A 10,040-nucleotide genomic window follows, 5' to 3' on the forward strand; every position below is an offset into this window, starting at 1 on the left:
GGTTTGCCCATACCCAGGGAAAGAGCAGAGTCACAGCTCACCCACTGTGGAGAGTGTCTTCTGGCCATCTGACCAAAAGGGCTGGCAATAAATCCTGGAAGCTATTTGGCCCAGTTGTGCTCCAGCCAAGAGGCAGGCAGCCAGAGCTCATTACCCCCAAAGCAGAGCCAGTACCAGGTGTGGAGGGATCCTGTACTATGTACAGTCAGGGAGATTAATTCATATCCAAGGCTGAGAGTAGCTCCAGCTCCTCCCAACTGGGGAGGCTGTTTGAGAAATTAAGAGTAGCCTGGAGTGGCCCCTCCTCATCCCACCCAGGCAAAGGAACTGGGACTAGCCCCATCCCATCTGCTGTGGAGAGTGTCTTCCTGGCCCATCTGACTAGAAGGATTGGTGACAACTCCTAGAAACTGTGTGGCCCAGCAGTGCTCAAGCCTAGAGAAGGGTAGGCAGAGCTGATAGTCTGCAAAGCAAAGCCAGTGGCCTTGTTCAGCCACAGAACTTGGGGTGTGGATCAGCTTGAGTTAAGACAACAAGAGCTTTACTGGCTTTAGAGCTGCTTCTCCTGCTGCACCCAGGCAGGAAATCTAATTTATAGCCCTACTCATCACTGAATACAGCCTTCAGCATGTCCAACTGGGGAACCTAACCAGAGAACATGGGAAGCTGTACAGCCCATTAAACAGCCCTAGATACAGTGGCACTTGAACAGAGAGCACAGCCTGTGGCCTCCCCCATCTGCAGGGCAAAACTAATGTCCTCACCTGACCAGGGAATTAAGTGCACACTCTGGCATGATTTGGGTTCCCAAACAATGAACTATACAGGCTCTGGGCCCTGTCCTGATTCTCTGCCAGGAAACTAATTCATAGCCCCATCTACTACTACTATTGAATATAATACCCAGTAAAGTCTGGAGGAAGAGCCCAATTACTCAAATATGCAGATACCAATGTAAGGAATCAAGGATGACAAAAATTAGGCAAATATGACACCACCAAAGGAAAGTAATAAAACTCCAATAACTGACCTTAAAAAAATGAAGATCTATGAACTGTCAAGGAATTCAGAATAATCCTCCTAAGGAAGTTTAGTGAACTACAAGAAAGCACAGACAACTAAGTGAAATTAGGAAAACAATGCATGAACAAGACAAGAAGTTTGACAAGGAAATAGCAACATCAAGAAAACAGGAACACTAGATTTTAAAAATACAATAACTGAACTGAAGAATTCAACAGAAAGTTTCAAAGGTAGATTTGACCATGCAGAAGAAAGAATCAGCCAACTGGAGGATAGGACATTAGAAATTACCCAGTGAAAGGAACAAAAAGGAAAAGAATAAAAAAGAGTGAAGAAAGCCTATGGAAATTATGGGACACAATAAAGTAAACAATGTTCATGTTATGGGAATTCCAGAAGAAGAAAAGAGAGAGAGAAAGGGGAAAAAAGTATATTTAAAGCAATAATGGATGAAACCTTCCCAAACCTGGGATGAGAAATGGACATCCAGATCCATGAAGCCCAAACGACCCTAAATATGTTGAACTCAAATAGGGCTACACTGAGACACATTGCAATTAAATCATCAAAAGTCAAAAACAAAGAAAGAATTTTAACACCAGCAAGAAATCTTTTCTCTCTTTGAGAAGTTACATACAAGGGAACCCTGGGATAATTGGATATTCACATGTAAAAGAATGAAATTGGACCAATATCTTATACCACTCACAAAATTAACTTGAATTGGATTAAAGACTCAAATGTAAGACCTGAAACTATGCAACTGCCTGCCAGAAGAAAACATAGGAATAAAGCTCATTACATGGGTTTGGTAATGACTTTTTGGATATGACACTGAAAACACAAATGACAAAATAAAAAATAAAATGGAACTACATCAAACTAAAAAGCTTCTGCACAGCAAAGAAAAGTAAAAACAAAAACAAAAACAAATCAACAAAGTGATTGAAAAGACAACCTATAGAATGGGAAAAAAATATTTGTAAACCACATATCTGATAAGGGTTAATATCCAAAATAAATTAAAAATTCATACAAATCAATAGCAAAAAAAAAAAAAAAATTACCCAATTAAAAAATGAGCAAAGGATCTGAATAGACATTTCTCCAAAGAAGACACACAAAAAGCCAACAGGTACATGAAAAGATGCTCAATACCACTAGTCATTAGGGAAATGCACATTAAAACCACAGTGAGATATTACCTCACACCTGTTAGAACAGTCATCCTCAAAAAGTCAAGAGGTAACAAATGCTGGTGAGGATGTGGAGAAAAGGGAACCCTTGTGCTGTTGGTGGGTTTGTAAATTGGTAAAGCCAGTATGGAAAACAGTATGGAGGATCCTCAAAAATTAAGACTAGAACTACATATATCTAGCAACTCCACTTCTGGGAATATATCCAAAGAAAATGAAAACACTAACTCAAAAACATATCTGCACCCCCATGTTCATAGCAGCATTATTTATAATAGCCAAGACATGGAAACAACCTAAGTGCCCATTGATGGGCAAATGGGTAAAGAGGTTGTTTTATATATAGATAGATATATACACATCATATGTATACACACACACACACACACACACACACACTGAAATATTATTCATCTATAAGAAAACAAAGAAATCCTACCATTTGAGACAACAGAAATGGACCTTGAAGGCTTTATGCTAAGTTAAATAAGTCAGAGAAAGAAAAACACTATATGATCTCACTTATATGTGGAACCTAAAAAAAAAAAAAAAAAAAAAATCATAGAAAAAGAGATCAGACCTGTGGTTACAGGAGACAGAGGGTCAGGGGAGGGGAAATTGGAGGAAGATGGTCAAAGGTACAAGCTTCCAATTGTAAGATAAATACATACTATGGACATAATGTACAACATGATGACTATAACTAACACTGACGTGTGATATATAGGAAAATCGCTACGAATAAATTCTAAGCATTCTCATCACAGAAAAGTATTATTTGATCTCATTTATATAAATTTGTATGTTTGTGTGAGAGAGGACAGAATACAAAAATGCAAAAAGAAAAGTTGTAAAGTACGAAGCTGCTTAGGTTTATATCTCAATCTATAACAGATAACAATTTGTTTAATTTTAACAGGTACAAAAATAAATATTAAGCATAGAACAAGCAAACAAAAAAGTGAGCCCAGAGTAGATGTCCTTAAAGCATTTGCAAAGGAGGGCTTTATTAGGTCCGTAAACACCTGCAATTATAGGCAAAATTCTCTGTGTGTTTGTTGTGTATGTACTTGGGGAGTGGATGCATAGCCTTTATTGAATTATTAAAGGGGATGTTAAGACCCAAAAGTTTAAAAAGCACTGGAAAGCCTGATCACAAAACAATTTTAAACTACTCTGATTATGTTTTTATAGTTTTCCTTCACTCATTAACACTTCAAAGAATAGCATGTTAATGTGGAAAGAATCTCTGCCATTTAGGTAACAACTCTGAGTCTCAGTGTAAAATTAGCATATAGTAGAAGGATGAAATTATATACCATAGATGAAAGTACCTAGCAGAGTGCTTTAAAACTAGTACTTATTTATGCAAGACACCTTCCCCTGCTTACTTGTTTTCAATAGAATGAAAGCATACTGAAAGCTGGTACAACGTCTTCTTTAAAGTTTTGTTTTGTAATGCTTACTATGCTTTTTGATATGGATGAGCCAATATCCATCTAAGGGCATGTAAGCTCACAATAACTTTTGTTGAATATAACTATTTGAAGGTACTTTCACTATATTATTATATAGGGACTTTAAACTAAAATGTACTTGCACACATTATTTAGAGCCTAACTTGGATATTAGAGTAGGTGGATATATACCCCTGGAAAATAATAACTAATTTCTTCACTAAAGTCAAATTGCTGAACATCTACTTTGCATATACATAGCTAGGCACTGTATTATGAGTTGCAGGTAATAAAAAGTTGTTAGTCAAAGACTCTGCTCTCTAGGGTTACTTTAGAACAGCAAATCATGTTCAAACTAAAGGATAGACCAAAATAGAAAGTGCCATAGGAATTTAGACAAGGGAGAAACACATCTGAAATGAGAAGGAAGGTGGGTATGGGGAAGGGTTCATGGAAGAGGCAGTGTATGGTGTGAGCAAGGTTTCAACGTGTAGCAGGGTGAGTGAAAGGAACAAATGAAGACATACAGTCGTGATATCATGCGGCAGAAACTAGAAATAAATATCACTTGTTCTAGGCGGGTCATGTGGTAATTTAAGGGGATTAGTGAGAAACTAGATACAGAGATATCTCTTTATATATTACTTATTAATAATACTTTTATAAAGGAATCAAGTTTTTTTTTTTTAATTTTATTTATTTATTTATTTATTTATTTATTTATTTATGGCTGTGTTGGGTCTTAGTTTCTGTGCGAGGGCTTTCTCTAGTTGCGGCAAGCGGGGGCCACTCTTCATCGCGGTGCGCGGGCCTCTCACTATTGCGGCCTCTTCCATTGCGGAGCACAGGCTCCAGATGCGCAGGCTCAGTAATTGTGGCTCACGGGCCCAGTTGCTCCGTGGCATGTGGGATCTTCCCAGACCAGCGCTCGAACCCATGTCCCCTGCATTGGCAGGCAGATTCTCAACCACTGCGCCACCAGGGAAGCCCAATAATACTTTTAAACACAAGTATTTAATTTAAAAAAAGAACAATATAGGGATAGGAGATTAGGCGGTACGAACTATTATTATAAAATGAGCTATAAGGATATATTGCATAGCACAGAAAATATAGCCAATATTTTATAATAACTATAAATGGAGTATAACCTTTAAAAATTGAGTCACTATATTTTACACCTGTAACATATAATATTATATATCAACTATACTTCAATTAAAAATGCTATTTTAGTGAATAAAACACTAAGCAGTAAAATTTTAAAAAAAGAACTTAGAAGAGAACTTAAAAACAAAGACATAAAGAACAGGTTGAAACAGCGCAGAAATCTGGCAATTAAGAGGCCATTGATAACTTTCAAAATAGCACTTTTTCTACCCATTCTCAGTGGAGGTAAAGCCTTATTAATCCTACTATTTCTTTTTCCGTTTTTCAAAATCTCAGGATAAGTCTATTTCAATTGTAGCTAATGGCAGTAATGCAGCACCAGAAAATGCCTTTTGTAAGGAGAGGGCAACTTTGAATCCTAAATCTGTACTCAAGTCTTAAATTACTGATAACACTGACCACCCACCAGACTAAATGTTTTTTTTACGTGATTGGAAAGCAACAGATTGATTTCAATTCTATCTTCTCAAGTCTACGAAAGAGTTCCTACAGTTCATTTAGCATCTAATAGTGTACATCCTTCTATTTGGTATTCCTCCTCCTTAACACCGGGCAATTAATTTTTCCTTTCTCTGGGAAACGTTTTTAAGAAAGGAAATAGAGTCATAAATCAGTTTCGGTTAGGAAATCATACAGCTATTTCTACCTAGGGCTTTGAATTTAGAAACTTTCCTCAGAAATTGTTTAAATATAATGAAGCCCAAATTCTGAAATACCTTAAATTTAATTATCTTAGTTGCACTAAAATAACAAATTATATTTCTATCTTGTTTTCTTTCTTCCCCAAAAGGTTTCTCCAGCCCTAATCCATAACTTAATGCATTCATCTCACCTATAAAATCACTGGCAGGTATGATGCCAGCTTTGGCAGCTCCAGTCCCCTAATCCTGACCCATTTCTTGCCAAAGAATTCAGTTTCTTCAGAAACCAAGTAATAGACATTTCAATTTCTAACCATCATTAGCATATTTTCATGTACTAATACTCAACATAAAAACCTTTTAAAATTACAGAAATTTTTACTGTACTTAAGATCAATTGCACTAAGCTGTATTTCATAAACCTTGGGCTACTTTCTTAAAAATGAATTATTACTTTCATATGTTTTTCACTTATTATTCAGAATCATTATTCATATAATTAAATATTTTACAATTAGGTAAGAAAGGTGGTAAAATAGTTTTGCTATTCTTGTTCTTTGTTCTCTCTTCTAGTTGGTGTGCCTGAGTCAAAATTTTAGAATCTTGAAAATTTAATATTTCAAACCCAAACCACAGTTAAAGATAATAATAACAAGAAGCCAAAAAAATTTCGGTCCAAAGGTTTGCATGGTCCAGGGAACAGTTCTCGGAGTGGGCCATTTGGAGTGGGATTTGCCCACCCCCCTCCACTCCTTCTGCCTCATATACTGAAGATAGAGACAAAGAAACCAACTCAAATCTTTCCAAAGTGTATTTATAAATAGAGAATTTGTAATCAGAAAATCAATAATGATATATAATAGAAGTAACATGATTTTTCAGAACCAGTATCTTGGTCTAAAAGCAATATTTAAAAAAGAAGGTAAGTGGAGGTAAATTATTTTAGCTATAAATTCTGGCCCTCTTTTTCATTGATCTCCTATTTTAATTTGTTAAAATCCATGGCCTTTTGAGTCAAACTGTCTCTTTAATTTCAGATTTAAAGATAACAAATCTCTTTTTAAATGGAATATTGGCACACAGACACCACACAGTCTGGCTTATTGCAACTGTTCTCTGTTGGTGAAGTGGCACATTTGCAATCCCCACCATAGCCATCTTCACCATTTCACAGAATATCATTCAAATGTACATCCCTAGGTGGGCAACAAGAATGGGCACTTGAGCTCAGCAGCAAGGCGTTTGTGGGGAAATCCTAGGTCAGAACCCCTAAAAGGGGAGACTAACTTGAGGATGCCCAAATAACCTGAGGTTTACCTTGGACACCTCCCCTGGCTTTCTGATTGCCTGTGGGAAAAGCCTCTCTGGAAACTCTTTTGAGGTTATTGGGGGAATCCTAGGACAAACACACTGCTTGCTTTTGCAAGAGGACTTGCCCCATACCCTACCCAGCTGGGTGTCTCAACCTAGCCGGACTAAAAAAGCTTCAAGAAAAACGGGATAGACTGACATTTGCATTTCTACTTCCACCTATTCTTATGCACATGGAGCAAAATATGTAGGTATAGCCCTCTTTCTCACACCCCAACAGATTCTGCTGTCCTCGAAACCCATCTGGTAGCTGCAGTGACTACAATGAAGGGAGTTATCGGAAACCATGTTGGTACTGGGCTTAAAGGATTTTTCATGCCATGCATTTTGGGGAAGGACACAGATAATAGTCCAAACGTGGTATAAGGCAATGCCCTTTCTGGGTCCTTGAAAAATCAGTCATGGAACAGAGGTGGTGAACAGGAGCTGACAAGAGCTGGCTTGTGAATGGGCACAGCAACCCCGGGGGGGGGGGGGGAATCAATGAAATGATTGACGAGAGAAGATGGTAAATGAAGGGAGAAGTGGGGACAAGTGCTGTTCAACCCAAGCTGAACTCCAGGAGGTAAGTTTCTCCTCTAATTTGAGATTCTTTCTAAAGGTTCAGTATTGAAGTGGGTGTTTGACGTTGAAATGTGCAGACCCATTCTGATAACTGGAGAGGGAGAAGACTGAGGAAGGCAAAAGGAGAGGGAAGATTTCCTATTACTTCTCCAGGCTGCTGACAAGAACCTGCTGCTCGCGAACCAGAAATTAACCAAGCGAAGGTTGAAGGAAGCAACGTAAAAGTGCAACTCAAATTATTTTACATTTTGAATCCTCTTCAATATCTAAGCGAGTGTGGCATAGCAATGGTTGATTATTTTAAGATTACAGAGGCTGACCGCCTTCTTTGTTTGCCCAGTAACACCGCTCCTCCAATAATCTCAAGCACTTGGCTGATTAACATTTCAATTCCAGTTGTTGCTCCTTTTCCCATTGCGGAAGGCGGCAGGGATATTCCCCTTCTTCCCTCTGTATTACAAACCCCATTACTAACCAAGCAGAAAGCACAGCGCAGTGTGGCCGAGGCTAATAATAGCCGGGCTGCTTACCTTCTCCGGAGGGATCGAATCAGCGCATGTCCCCGGCGCCGGCTGCCCCGGGGCCGCAGTGCCGCCGCGCCGGGTCTGTGCGTGGTCAGCTCGGCCGGCCCCCACCCCACCTGCCAGCTGCAGCAGCTGCTCCCGCCGCCGAGCTCCGGCCGCATGAAGTCATCCCCCGCCCCGGGCCGGATCGCCACATTCCGCGCCAGCCGCGGGGGGAGAGGGACCTCTCCCGGCTGCGGGGACCGGCTCCTGGAAACTGCGCTCAACGATCGCTACCCTTCCCGGTGTTAGGGTTATTTTCTAGGAATGCTTTTACAGAAGAAGCGTCGCCGGCTGGTGGACCGAGAGAGAAGAGCCAGAATGGCTTTCTTTGCAGAGCGCCTTTCCTCTGAGCGCTCCCCTGTCACTCCCGCGGCATGGACAGCTCCATTCCGCTGTGTGGGTTTTCCACCCTCTTCATCTTCCTTATCTGTATTGTTCATTTCGCTGAATTTGAGAGTGGGATTAGCTTTTAAGATATCATTCAAACACTCCGAAAATATTTTAAATTGGCGACTAGTTTTTCTAAGCCCCTTGTAGCAAGCTCCACTTTCCCCTAACACGCGCGCGCGCACACACACACACACACACACACACACACAGTTACTCGCACGTACACACCCAGCCAAACCACTCACAATTATGAAAGCTGGGACCTCTCGCCCTCTTGCCTACGTAATGGAACAGGAAACTCCCAAAGGAGTGGGGAAGTAGGACCGGCTAGCGAAAGCACTTGAGGAAAGAGAGAGGGGTCGCCCCAAGATTTTGTTGCTGTTTAGTGGTGTCCTTAGTGGACAGATGTTCCCCCTCTAACCCCCTGGCCCCGCCCCAAGTGGAATGGCTGGTCTGGTGACAGCTGTAACATTTGGAAACAAAGAAGCTGAAGCCACATTAACAGATGGCTGCATCTCTTTCTTTCCCGAAGGATTTATCAGAATTGGCTTTAGGAATAATATTAGCATATACGTATATAATAAGCCCTTTCCTTCTCTCTTTAAATTGGCACCAGCTATTAACAGATTTCTCTCTCTCTCTCATCTTCCTCCCTCCCTCCTTCCCTCCCTCCCTCTCCTAAGCTGACCAGATCATCAGTTTCCGGACTTAAGGGGGAAAAAAGGCCAAGGATGTGCCCTCTTTACAGCTGAACCAGGGTTTATTTTCCCAGGGTTGAGCCATTCCCAAGTAGAGAGGCTCTTTGACACTAGGGTTCTCTGTGAGTGAACTTCTCACATTCAGCTTGCTTTTGGAATTACCCATCACTAGGTCCAGGCCAGTTTTATCCTTGGTTTTGTCCAGCAACCTAAACAGTATAATTGCACAAGGCCAAGGCAGTACTTTTAATCTAGGAAGAGTTCCCAACTCTCTGTTTAGCAGTTCCAAAATTAGGAGGTAGTGTAGCAAGCAGTTTCAACAAGACTCAGTAAGAATTCTTGACCCTAGAATGCGGGCTTTTTGAATGCTGGAACAACCTAATTCATCTCTCTGAGTTTCACTTTCATAAAATTAGACCTCACCAAAGAGCAGGGGATTCTTAATATGTATCAAAGTGTATGTGGAATCTGGATGGGAATATTACATCTTTAATTTCACTAACCTCTAACTGGAATTTAGTATTTAGCATTTCCTTTAAATCTAAATGCAGACAACAAACCACAATAATATTAGGAGTACCTGTGACTATATCACCAGCCGATGTCACAGACAATTTCCTAAGGCAGTTTTTATATATATATCTCAAAGTATCACTACTCTGATGTTACAATCAAATCATCATTACCTTTTCTGTTTTATCTAATAGACTATATATTTTAGAATGGTTTTAGATATACAGAAAAATTAAGGGGATGATACAGAGTTCTTATATATCTCATTCCCAATTTCCTCTATTATTGACACCGTACACTAGTGTGGTAATGTTTTTACAATTAATGAGCCAATATTAATACAATAATATTAATCAGAGTGTACTTAATTCAGATTTCCTTGGCTTTCGCCTAGTGTCCTTAATTCCGTTTCAGGTTTCCATCCAGGACACCACATTACATTTAGTTATCA

The 10,040-nt window shown here is 39.7% G+C and overlaps 1 protein-coding gene across 1 annotated transcript in view; it reads right to left on the reverse strand.

Annotated features, from left to right (window-relative positions):
• PKIA (cAMP-dependent protein kinase inhibitor alpha) overlaps positions 1 to 8,094 on the reverse strand; it is a 96,068-nt gene extending 87,974 nt beyond the window's left edge. Inside the window, exon 1 of the mRNA XM_059901916.1 lies at positions 7,953 to 8,094. The gene's annotated coding sequence lies outside the window, so the exon portion shown is untranslated. The remainder of the gene's footprint in view (positions 1 to 7,952) is intronic.
• Positions 8,095 to 10,040: the final 1,946 nt, after the last annotated feature.

The sequence above is a fragment of the Balaenoptera ricei genome, chromosome 17 (genome assembly GCF_028023285.1).
Source record: "Balaenoptera ricei isolate mBalRic1 chromosome 17, mBalRic1.hap2, whole genome shotgun sequence".
NCBI classification, from domain to species: Eukaryota; Metazoa; Chordata; class Mammalia; order Artiodactyla; family Balaenopteridae; genus Balaenoptera; species Balaenoptera ricei.